Here is a 12,956-nt window from a genome sequence, read left to right on the forward strand (position 1 = left end):
TGGGACTCGGAGGGAGTAGCATGGAGCGGAGGGAGTGCATGCACGTACGTTTGTAGCTGGCTAGGCACGCGTGCATGCATGTGCCTGTCACGCCCTAGGGACGGACGGAATCGACGGCGGCTAGCCGGAGTAGCAAGTAGGGGAAGATATCGGCTTCGAGGGCCTTGAGGGACCCCCTGAGGGACAGCGGCCTGCCGCCGTGAAGCATGGCTCTTCTCCGGCAATCCAAGAACCCCCTGTGGCCGGGGACTGGTATGGTTCAGAGAGAGAAACTTGGGCGAGGAGGAGAGGGGCTCGAGGAAGCAAGAGGCGACCGGGGTACCAAGCAAGAAGAAGACCGCGGAGCAAGCTGTTGAGGTCTGGGTGTGGGGAAAGGTAAGGTTTGGGGAAGCTGTGAGGGGGAGAGGGAGAGGGGTGAGGAGCTTTTGTCCTGCGGCCTCGGCCCCCTCGGTTTTATAACGGGAGGGCAGGCTACGGCCGTGCAACCTGTGGCTGCTTTGCTTTTGCTTTGTTTTTGCTTCCATGGTTGCTTGAGGACTTTGAGGGGAGGATAGATACAAAGCTGAGGAAGAAAGAGAGAGAGAGAGAGCACAGGAGAAAATAATAGAAAGTGAGAGGCTAGAATGATTTCAATTTCAAACTTCATACCGTACAGCACGCTACTCGCTCGCTTATATAGCGCGGCTTACAACCCAACACTCGGCCCAGCGGCCCGTAGATCACACGACCCAAAAGCCCCTTGGTCATCTTTTAAACTCTTCGCGCCTTTGCCGCTGCGATCGCCTCTGTACTTGACTCCTTGTCACTTAGAGCATTTCTAGCCGCGCCCCCAATAGACCCCCTCAGACCACTTTTTCGTCGCCGGCGCGAAAAAAATGGCCCAGTCGCGTCTCCAGGACGCCGAAAATCGCCGGCTCGGTCATTTTTTCCGCCCGGCGGTCACAGGCCGAACCCGGCGCACTAGGGAGCAGTTGGGGGCTCCGGCGCAAGGGAAAAGCGTGGCTGGCCCACGTCGTCAGGGGAAAAGTCAAGATTTTCTTCCCAGACTCGCCTCCCACCCCCCGCGCCCTCGGCCACCACTAGCTATATCCCGGCGCCGCCCGCCACCCTTCACCGCTAGATAGTCATTCCCCGCCGGAAAAATAGCAGCGCTTCGCCGCGGCAGCCCCTCCAACAGCAGCTGGGCGTTTCCGGCCGCGGAGGAGCAGTTTAACGGCGGGTACACGCCTACCGGGCGCAAGGTGTTCGGCGATTTGCCTGCCTCGGCGATGGACTCGGATGACGAGGAAGCGCTCGCCGCGCTGCTGGAGGAGGAAGCCGAGGCCGACGTCCAGAAAGAAGAGCATCTCATGGTGCTTGCCGCCCTCGCCCAGCTGCTGGCGAGCAATGAAAAGCCGCGGCGAGGTGGCTCGGCGCCTGGGCGGGTGAAAGCAAAGAACCGGCATCGTCTCGAAGGCTACTGCATGCTCTACTCCGACTACTTCGCCAATGCTCCACTTCACGGCGAGAAAACATTTCGGCGCCGTTATCGGATGAGCCGAAAGCTCTTCCTCAGGATTGTGAATTCCATCCGGGAATTCGACAACTACTTCAAGTGCAAGATGGATTGCACCGGCGCTCTTAGATTCACCTCCATCCAGAAGTGCGCGGCAGCGATGAGGATGCTTGCATATGGAGCTCCCGGTGATTCACTCGACGACTATAGGCGCATGGCCGAGTCCACCAGCATAGAGTGTTTCTACAAGTTCTGTCGGGCAGTGGTGGCAGTGTTTGGACCACAATACTTGAGAACACCCAATGCGGAAGACACTGCTTGGATCCTAGCACAAAATGCAGCAAGAGGATTTCCTGGGATGCTTGGAAGCATCGACTGCATGCATTGGAAATGGAAGAATTGCACATTTGATTGGCAGTTGATGTACAAAGGCGCCAAAGGCGGTTGCAGTGTGGTGCTTGAGGCGGTGGCCACACAGGACCTCTGGATTTGGCACTCCTTCTTTGGTATGCCAGGAACTCACAATGACATCAACGTGCTGCAGTGCTCTCCTGTCTTTGCCAAGCTTGTTGAAGGTCATTCTCCTCCGGTGAACTTCGAGATCAATGGGCGGCACAACAACGAGGGGTACTATCTAGCTGATGGCATCTATCCGAGATGGTCGACATTTGTGAAGACCATCTCAAACCCTGTGCCAGGAGGCAAGAACGCCTGGTTTGCGAAGATTCAGGAGGCGTGCAGGAAGGATGTCGAGCGGGCATTTGGTGTGCTCCAATCTCGATTTGCTGTTGTCCGGTACCCCGCTCAGACATGGTCCAAAGATCAAATGTGGGAGATTATGACTTGCTGTGTCATCTTGCACAACATGATCATCGAGAGCGAGCAAGAAGACCCAGTGTTTGACACTGAACCATACTACAGGCAGGGTCCTCTAGCCGAAGTTGATCACCAGCTACCGGCAACTTGGACTGCCTATCTCAGTATGCGTCAGGAGATCCGAGACCCACAAGTGCATCATCAACTGTAGAAAGATCTGATTGAGCACCTATGGAGGCTCAAGGGGGACGCCGTGTGATGAAATACGAGTTTTTATTTGTTGAACTATATAATTTGTATTGAACTATTTGTTGTTGTACTATTTTGTTGAAGTATTTGATTTTTCTGTGATGAAATATGTGGTAAGAAAAAATTGTGTTGATAATTGAACGCCGAGACACGGTGAACCACGCCGAATATGGGCCTATTCTCGCCCATATGGGCCCTTTATTCGCCGAAATGGGGCTGCAAAGTGGGCCAATTTCGACGCCTGGGGGGAGCTGGGGGCGACGACTGGGCGCAAAACCGCCCCCAGCGCCGATTGTATCGCCGGCTCGCCCCTAGGGGGTGATTTTTATGCGTCCTGGGGGGGCCAACGGCTGGAGATGCTCTTACAGTACCCGTCCCTGAAGAACCAGCGTGTCCCCATGCTGGTGCTATTGGAAAGCGTTCCTTGAGCACCTCGTAGTCCTCCCAGGTGGCTGAAGCAGCAGGAATTTTCGCCCACTTGACCAGTATCTGAAGATGGGACGCGTTCCCTTTCTTGACCAATCGTTGGTCCAGTATTTCTTCAAGACAAACCCCCGGAGCAGAGAGATCGATCGGTACTGGCAGAGTGGTGAACACCGGCGTATGATCTGGCACATGATTCTTGAGCTGTGACATATGGAAAACCGGATGGACTTGACTTCCTCTTGGCAACTCCAACTTGTATGCAGCACTGCCGATCCTGTCCAGTATCTTGTATGGTCCAAAGAACTTCAGCGCCAACTTCCGACAAGGGCGATTCACCACTGTTGATTGAGCATAAGGCTGCAGTCTCAAATAGTCAATTTCCCCTTGTGCAAATACTCTGTCAGAGCGCTTCTTGTTGGCAAAGTGTTTGTATTTGCACTGGGCACATGCCAAGTGATCCTTAAGAGCAGTTGTATGTTGAGTATGCGTGGCCAACCATTCATTGACATCGGGGTTGAGAGAGGGCATGTGTCCCAAGAGCCGGCCCGTGTTTGGATCATAACCATAAAGAGCTTTGTATGGAGTATAGTCCAGTGATGAGTGATATGTAGAATTGTACCAGAATTCAGCTTGAGGCAGCTAGGTTGCCCACTTGGTAGGAAAATCATGTACTGCACACCTCAGATATATTTCCAAACATTGATTGACCCGTTCTGCTTGCCCATCTGTCCGTGGGTCATATGCCGTGCTCATTTGTGACTCAATTCCCCATATTCTGAACAACTCTTTCCAGAATGAACTTGTTGGGGAACGTAGTAATTTCAAAAAAATTCCTACGCACACACAAGATCCATCTAGGTGATGCATAACAACGAGAGGGGAGAGTGCTGTCCACGTACCCTCATAGACCGTAAGCGAAAGCGTTATGACAACGTGGTTGATGTAGTCGTACGTCTTCACGATCCGACCGATCCTAGCACCGAAGGTACGGCACCTCCGCGATCTGCACACGTTCAGCCCGGTGACGTCCCACGAACTCTAGATCCAGCTGAGGTCGAGGGAGAGTTTTGTTAGCACGACGGCATGATGACGGTGATGATGAAGTTACCGACGCAGGGCTTCACCTAAGCTCTACAACGATATGACCGAGGTGGAAATCTATGGAGGGGGGAACCGCACACGGCTAAACAATCAAATTTGGTGTGTTCTAGGGTGCCCCCCTCCCCACATATATAAAGGAGGGAGGAGGAGGCCGGCCGGCCCTCTAGGCATGCCAAGGGGGGAGGAGTCCTCCTCCTAGTAGGAGTAGGACTTCCCCGTTTCCTAGTCCCACTAGGAAAAGAAGGAAGAGGGAGAAGGAGAAAGGAAAGGCCCCCCACCCAATTCGGATTGGGCTGGGGGGCACCCTCCACCTGGTTGCCTCCTCTTCTCTCCCACTAGGGCCCAATAAGGCCCATTGACTCCCTAGGGGGGTTCCGGCAACCCCCCGGTACTCCGGTAAATGCCCGAACTCACCCGGAACCATTCTGATGCCCAAACATATCCTTCCAATATATCGATCTTTATGTCTCGACCATTTCGGGACTGCTCGTCATGTCCGTGATCTCATCCGGGACTCTGGACAACCTTAGGTACATCAAAACACATAAACTCATAATACCGATTGTCACCGAATGTTAAGCGTGCGGACCCTATGGGTTTGAGAACTATGTAGACATGACCGAGACTCATCTCCGGTCAATAACCATTAGCGGAACCTGGATGCTCATATTGGTTCCTACATATTCTACGAAGATCTTTATCGGTTAAACCGCATAACAACATACATTGTTCCCTTTGTCATTGGTATGTTACTTGCTCGAGATTCGATCATCGGTATCTCAATACCTAGTTCAATCTCGTTACCGGCAAGTCTCTTTACCCGTTTCGTAATGCAACATCCCGTAACTAACTCATTAGTCACATTGCTTGCAAGGCTTATAGTGATGTGCATTACCGAGAGGGCCTAAAGATACCTATCTGATACATGAAGTGATAAATCCTAATCTCGATCTATGCCAACTCAACAAGCACCATCAGAGACACTTGTAGAGCATCTTTATAGTCACCCAGTTACGTTGTGACGTTTGATAGAACACTAAGTGTTCCTCCGGTATTCGGGAGATGCATAATCTCATAGTCATAGGAACATGTATAAGTTATGGAGAAAGCAATAGCAGTAAACTAAATGATCATTGTGCTAAGTTAACGGATGGGTCAAGTCAATCACATCATTCTCTAATGATGTGATCCCATTTATCAAATGACAACTCTTTGTCCATGGCTAGGAAACTTAACCATCTTTGATTAACGAGCTAGTCAAGTAGAGGCATACTAGTGACACCCTGTTTGTCTATGTATTCACACATGTATTAAGTTTTCGGTTAATACAATTCTAGCATGAATAATACAAATTTATCATGATATAAGGAGATATAAATAACAACTTTATTATTGCCTCTAGGGCATATTTCCTTCAGTCTCCCACTTGCACTAGAGCCAATAATCTAGATTACATTGTAATGTTTCTAACACCCATGGAGTCTTGGTGCTGATCATTTTTTTCTCATGAGAGAGGCTTAGTCAACGGGTCTGCAACATTCAGATCCGTATGTATCTTGCAAATCTCTATGTCTCCCTCCTTGACTTGATCGCGGATGGAATTGAAGCGTCTTTTGATGTGCTTGGTTCTCTTGTGAAGTCTGGATTCCTTTGCCAAGGCAATTGCACCAGTGTTGTCACAAAAGATTTTCATTGGACCTGATGCACTAGGTATGACACCTAGATCGGATATGAACTCCTTCATCCAAACTCCTTCATTTGTTGCTTCCGAAGAAGCTATGTACTCCGCTTCACACGTAGATCCCGCCATGACGCTCTGCTTGGACCTGCACCAACTGACAGCTCCACCATTTAATAAAAATACGTATCCGGTTTGTGACTTAGAGTCATCCGGATCAATGTCAAAGCTTGCATCAACGTAACCGTTTACGACGAGCTCTTTGTCACCTCCATAAATGAGAAACATATCCTTAGTCATTTTCAGGTATTTCAGGATGTTCTTGGCTGCTATCCAGTGATCCAGTCCTGGATTACTTTGGTACCTCCCTGCTAAACTAATAGCAAGGCACACATTAGGTCTGGTACACAACATTGCATACATGATAGAACCTATGACTGAAGCATAGGGAATGACTTTCATTTTCTCTCTATCTTCTGTAGTGGTCAGGCATTGAGTCTTACTCAACTTCACACGTTGTAACACAGGCAAGAACCCTTTCTTTGCTTGATCTATTTTGAACTTCTTCAAAACTATATCAAGGTATGTGCTTTGTGAAAGTCCAATTAAGTGTATTGATATTAAGCAGCTTCACCGAGGTCTTTCATTGAAATATTCTTATTCAAGTACCCTTATGTTATTCAGAAATTCAGTATAATTTCCGATCAAGAATATGTCATCTACATATAATATCAGAAATGCTACAGAGCTCCCATTCACTTTCTTGTAAATACAGGCTTCTCCAAAAGTCTGTATAAAACCATATGCTTTGATCATACTATCAAAGTGTATGTTCCAACTCCGAGAGGCTTGCACCAGTCCATAAATGGATCGCTGGAGCTTGCACACTTTTTAGCACCTTTTGGGTCGACAAAACCTTCCGGTTGCATCATATACAACTCTTCTTTAAGATATCCATTAAGGAATGCAGTTTTGACATCCATTTGCCAAATTTCATAATCATAAAATGCGGCAATTGCTAACATGATCCGGGTGGACTTAAGCATCGCTACGGGTGAGAAGGTCTTATCGCAGTCAACTCCCTGAACTTGTCGAAAACCTTTTGCAACAAGTTGAGCTTTATAGACAGTAACATTACCATCAGCGTCAGCCTTCTTCTTGAAGATCCATTTATTCTCTATGGCTTTCCGATCATCGGGCAAAGTCAACCAAAGTCCACACTTTGTTCTCATACATGGATCCCATCTCAGATTTCATGGCCTCAAGCCATTTTGCGGAATCTGGGCTTGCTACCTCTTGAGCATGCGTTGGTTTTCCCTTGAAGAGGAAAGGGTGATGTAGCAAAGTAGCGTAAGTATTTCCCTCAGTCTTTGAGAACCAAGGTATCAATCCAGTAGGAGACTACACGCAAGTCTCCTAGTACCTGCCATAGGTTTCACTAGTGGCTTCTCTCAAGATAGCATGTATTACGGTGGGTGAACAATTTACTGCCGAACAATTGATAGAAAAGCGCATAGTTATGATGATATCTAAGGCAATGATCATGAATATAGGCATCACGTCCGTGACAAGTAGACCGAAACGATTCTGCATCTACTACTATTACTCCACACATCGATCGTTATCCATCATGCATCTAGAGTATTAAGTTCATAAGAATGGAGTAACCATTAGGCAAGATGACATGATATAGAGGGATAAACTCAAGTAATATGATATAAACCCCATCTTTTTATCCTCGATGGCAACAATACAATACGTGTCGTTTCCCTTGCTGTCACTGGGATCGAGCACCGCAAGATTGAACCCAAAGCTAAGCACTTCTCCCATTGCAAGAAAGATCAATCTAGTAGGCCAAGCTATAAACCGATAATTCAAAGAGACTTGCAAAGATATCAAATCATGCATATAATAATTCAGAGAAGAATCAAATAATATTTATAGATAATCAAGTTCATAAACCCACAAGTCATCAGATCTCGGCAAACACACCGCAAAAAGAGTTACATCGAATAGATCTCCAAGAAGATCGAGGAGAACTTTGTATTGAGATCCAAGGAGATAGAAGAAGCCATCTAGCTACTAACTATGGACCCGAAGGTCTGTGGTAAACTACTCACACATCATCAGAGAGGCTATGGTGCTGATGTAGAAGCCCTCCGTGATCGAATCCCCCTGCGGCAGATCACTGGAAAAGGCCCCAAGATGGGATCTCACGGGTACAGAAGGTTGCGGCGGTGGAAAAGGTGTTTGTGGCTCGCCCCGAAGGTTTCAGGGTATAAGAGTATATATAGGCAAAAGAAGTAGGTCGGTGGAGCTGCGAGGGGCCCACGAGGGTGGGGGTGCGCCCACCCCCCTAGGGCGTGCCCTCCTGCCTCATGGCTTCCTCGCTGCTTCCTTGACGTCCACTCCAAGTCTCCTGGATTGCGTTTGTTCCAAAAATGATCCTCGCGAAGGTTCCATTCCGTTTGGATTCCAGTTGATATTCCTTTTCTGCGAAACACTGAAATAGGCAAAAAACAACAATTTGCACTGGGCTTTCGGTTAATAGGTTAGTCCCAAAAATAATATAAAAAGGTATATTAAAGCCCATTAAACATCCAAAACAGATAATATAATAGTAATCAAAAATTATAGATACGTTGGAGACGTATCAAGCATCCCAAAGCTTAATTCCTACTCGCCCTCGAGTAGGTAAATGATAAAAATAGAATTTTTGATGTGGAATGCTCCGTAACATAATTTTTCAATGTAATTCTCTTTATTGTGGCATGAATGTTCAGATCCAAGAGATTCAAGATAAAAGTTTAATATTGACATAAAAATAGTAATACTTCAAGCATGCTAACCAAGCAATTATGTCTTATCAAAATAACATAGCCAAAGAAAGGTTATCCCTACAAAATCATATAGTTTGGCCATGCTTCATTTTCGTCACACAAGATGCTCCCCTCATGCATAACCCCGATGATAGGCCGAGCAATTGGTTCATACTTTTTAACGCGCTTCAGCCTTTTCAACCCTTACGCAATACATGAGCGCAAGCCATGGATATAACACTATAGGTGGAATAGTATATGATGATGGGGGTTATGTGAGAAGACAAAAAAGGAGAAAGTCTCACATTGACGCGGCTAATCAACGGGCTATGGAGATGCCCATCAATTGATGTCAATATGAGGAGTAGGGATTGCCATGCAACGGATGTACTAGAGTTATAAGTGTATGAAAGCTCATCTAAAGAAACTAAGTGGGTGTGCATCCAACTTGCTTGCTCATTAAGACCTAGGGCATTTTGAGGAAGCCCATTATTGGAATATACAAGCCAAGTTCTATAATGAAAAATTCCCACTAGTATATGAAAGTGAAAAAAATAAGAAACTCTCTATCATGAAGACCATGGTGCTATTCTGAAGCACAAGTGTGGAAAAGGATAGTAACATTGTCCCTTCTCTCTTTTTCTCTCATTTTTTTGTTTGGGCTTCTTTGGCCTCTCTTTTTTATTATTTATTTCACCTCATATGGGACAATGCTCTAATAATGATGATCATCACACTTTTATTTACTCATAACTCAATGTTACAACTCGATAATAGAACAAAAATATGACTCTATGTGAATGCCTCCGGTGGTGTACCGGGATATGCGATGAATCAAGAGCGACATGTATGAAAGAATTATGAAAGTGGCTTTGCCACAAATACGATGTCAACTACATGATCATGCAAAGCAATATGACAATGATGGAGCATGTCATAATAAACGGAACGGTGGCAAGTTGCATGGCAATATATCTCGGAATGGCTATGGAAATGCCATAATAGGTAGGTATGGTGGCTGTTTTGAGGAAGATATAAGGAGGCTTATGTGTGATAGAGCGTATCATATCATGGGGTTTGGATGCACCAGCGAAGTTTGCACCAACTCTCGAGGTGAGAAAGGGCAATGCACGGTACCGTAGAGGCTAGCAAATTGCGGAAAGGTAAGAGTGCATATGATCCATGTACTCACATTAGTCATAAAGAACTCATGTACTTATTGCAAAAGTTTATTAGCCCTCGAAGCAAAGTACTACTACGCATGCCCCTAGAGGGATAGATTGGTAGGAAAAGACCATCGCTCGTCCCCGACCGCCACTCATAAGGAAAGCACTCAAAGAACACCCCATGCTTCAAATTTGTCACACAACATTTACCATACGTGCATGCTACGGGACTTGCCTACTTTAACACAAGTATTTATCAATTTCACAATTGCCCAACTAGCATGACTCTAACATTACCACCTTTATATCTCAAAACATATATCAAGTATCATAGTATTCAATGCACTCTATATGAAGGTTTTTATCATACCCATCTTGAATTCCTATCATATTAAGACTAATTTTATAGCCAAAGCAAATTACCATGCTATTTTAAAATACTCTCAAAATAATACAAGTGAAGCATGAGAGATCAATAAACCACCACCGTGCTCTAAAAAATATAAGTGAAGCACTAGAGAAAAATTTATCTAGCTCAAAAGATATAAGTGAAGCACATAGAGTATTCTAATAAATTCCGATTCATGTGTGTCTCTCCCAAAAGGTGTGTACAGCAAGGATGATTGTGGTAAACTAAAGAGCAAAGACTCAAATCATACAAGACGCTCCAAGCAAAACACATATCATGTGGTGAATAAAAATATAGCCTCAAGTAAAGTTACCAATAGAGGAAGACGAAAGAGGGGATGCCTTCCGGGGCATCCCCATGCTTAGGATTTTGGTTTTCCTTGAATTTTACCTTGGGGTGCCTTGGGCATCCCCAATCATAGGCTCTTGCCACTCCTTATTCCATAATCCATCAAATCTTTACCCAAAAACTTGAAAACTTCACAATACAAAACTCAACAGAAAATCTCATGAGCTCCGTTAGTATAAGAAAACAAACCACCACCTTAAGGTATTGTAATGAACTCATTCTTTATTTATATTGGTGTTAAACCTACTGTATTCCAACTTCTCTATGGTTCATACCCCCCGATACTAGCCATAGATTCATCAAAATAAGCAAACAACACACGAAAAACAGAATCTGTCAAAAACAGAACAGTCTGTAGCAATCTGTAGGTTTCAAATACTTCTGTAACTCCAAAAATTCTACCAAATTAGGACGACCAGGGTAATTTGTATTAATCTACTGCAGTTGGAATTGGTATTTATCGCTCTCTGGTATAAAATGAAAATTATTCTCGTGACCGCATACTTTTTGTTTTTTTTCTAGCAAGATCAAACAACAATCATCCAAGAAGATCCTAAAGGCTTTACTTGGCACAAACACTAATTAAAGCATAAAAACACAATCATAACATAGGATAGATGATTTATTTATCACTAAACAGTAACAAAAAGCAAGGAACAAAAATAAAATTGGGTTACCTCCTAACAAGCGCTATCGTTTAACGCCCCTAGCTAGGCATTGATAATTTCAATGGTGCTCACATGAAAGACAAGAATTGAAGCACAAAGAGAGCATCACAAAACACATGACAAACACATCTAAGTCTAACATACTTCCTATGCATAGGCACTTTATAAGCAAACAAATTATCAAGACAAGCAAAAACTAGCATATGCATGGAAGAAAAAAGAAACAATAGCAATCTCAACATGACGAGAGGTAATTTAGTAACATGAAAATTTCTACAACCATATTTTCCTCTCTCATAATAATTACATGTAGGATCATAATCAAATTCAACAATATAGCTATCACATGAAATTTTCTCTTCATGATCCACATGCATGCAAAGTTGACACTCTTCTAAAATAGTGGGTGAGGGAGTCCTGGATTAGGGGGTGTCCGGGTAGCCGGACTATATCTTCGGTCGGACTCCTGGACTATGAAGATACAAGATTGAAGACTTCGTCCCATGTCCGGAAGAGACTTTCCTTGGCGTGGAAGGCAAGCTTGGCGATACGGATATGTAGATCTCCTACCATTGTAACCGACTCTGTGTAACCCTAGCCCTCTCCGGTGTCTATATAAACCGGAGGGTTTTAGTCCATAGGATGAACAACAATCATACCATAGGCTAGCTTCTAGGGTTTAGCCTCTCTGATCTCGTGGTAGATCTACTCTTGTACTACCCATATCATCAATATTAATCAAGCAGGACGTAGGGTTTTACCTCCATCGAGAGGGCCCGAACCTGGATAAAACATCGTGTCCCCTGCCTCATGTTACCATCCGGCCTAGACGCACAGTTCGGGACCCCCTACCCGAGATCCGCCGGTTTTGACACCGACATTGGTGCTTTCATTGAGAGTTCCTCTATACCGTCACCATCAGGAAGGATGCCTCATCCCGTCTTTAAAGACGGCACCGTTGCTAAGGGAGCTTTGGCTGTCGGCCAGACTCTCAGGCCAGGTGGTTTCCTTATGACCACCCGTTCGGCTGCTGCGCCGACGATGACCTCTCGGGTCATCGAAAGCAATCTTCACGTCAGCTCGGAATTCGCCGAGCAGCTAGATCCAATGGAGCTCTCTTCCCTAAACGAGCTCTTGGATCGCTTCGCCGTCCCAGGAGTCGCTACGGATTACGACCAGATTGGGTCTAAACCCGATCTGAGAGAGATTAACTCCCCCCAGGTCACCCATCACGTTGCCATGGTAGAGGGACAGTGCGGCGACCCTTCATCTATCTTAAGGACTAGATATGTCTGGATTACCAATCCCTCCAAGTCGGATACCCGTGGAGGGGAGGACATCACTCAAGACCTGAACTTAAAGTCAAGTAACGGGCTAGATTCATTGGACAACATCCAAGAATCCAAACTTCCGAGTTCGGAAACTCCTTGGCCCCTGGGTCTCAGATTGGGTGAGGTTTCGGATTTGAGCCAGGAATCCCACGCAGGCTGGCCGAACACAGCTTAAATATCCTAAAAGGATTCAAGCCAGTCAAACAGGCTCTTCGACGTTTTTCCGAACCTAAGAGACATGCCATGGGAGAGGAACTAGCCAAGCTATTGGAGGCCGGATTCATCAAAGATATAAAACATCCGGACTGGCTAGCAAACCTAGTGATGGTACTAAAGAAGGACAAATCCTGGCGCCTGTGCGTTGATTTCAAAGAACTTAACAAGGCTTGCCCAAAGGATCCCTTCCCTCTCCCCCGCATCGATCAAATTATCGACGCTACCGCAGGACAC

This window comes from Triticum urartu, chromosome 3 (assembly GCF_003073215.2).
Source record: "Triticum urartu cultivar G1812 chromosome 3, Tu2.1, whole genome shotgun sequence".
Taxonomy (NCBI): Eukaryota; Viridiplantae; Streptophyta; class Magnoliopsida; order Poales; family Poaceae; genus Triticum; species Triticum urartu.